Source organism: Vigna umbellata, chromosome 5 (assembly GCF_029865625.1).
Source record: "Vigna umbellata cultivar VRB3 chromosome 5, Vumbellata_1.0, whole genome shotgun sequence".
In the NCBI taxonomy this organism is placed as follows: Eukaryota; Viridiplantae; Streptophyta; class Magnoliopsida; order Fabales; family Fabaceae; genus Vigna; species Vigna umbellata.
Window position 1 is genome coordinate 32,919,775 of NC_142169.1, and position 439 is coordinate 32,920,213.

The 439-nt window shown below is 23.0% G+C and overlaps 1 non-coding gene across 1 annotated transcript; it reads right to left on the minus strand.

Annotated features, from left to right (window-relative positions):
- On the minus strand, nucleotides 1-74 carry TRNAT-AGU (transfer RNA threonine (anticodon AGU)). The gene has a single exon. It is a non-coding gene; the product is annotated as a tRNA-Thr (tRNA).
- Nucleotides 75-439: the final 365 nt, after the last annotated feature.

A 439-nucleotide genomic window follows, 5' to 3' on the forward strand; every position in this document is an offset into this window, starting at 1 on the left:
TGCTTTCGTTGAGAGTCGAACTCAAGACCTCCCGCTTACTAAACGGGTGCTCTAACCAACTGAGCTACGAAAGCAGATGAAATGACTATCATTAATAGTATATCTATTTTTTATTTCTGGACTACATGCTTTGCTTCAATGATTTGAATCCTCCTATTTTTTTTTTTGTAACAAAAGCTGAAATCAATATTAAAAGAATATATGAATATATTTTTTCATGTTATAAAAAATTTTAATATCAATTTTAACGTGTTTAATATTAAAAAAACCATGTTACATAACAATTTTTAATTGAATCACTATAAAAAAAATTAAAACTCCTACTACAAAATTAAATATAATAGTAATCACTAATTACAAAATTAATAGTTAAGAGTGACAACAAAATTAAATAAAATACACATATAATAAAATTCAAAAAAATTTGATTTAATTAATA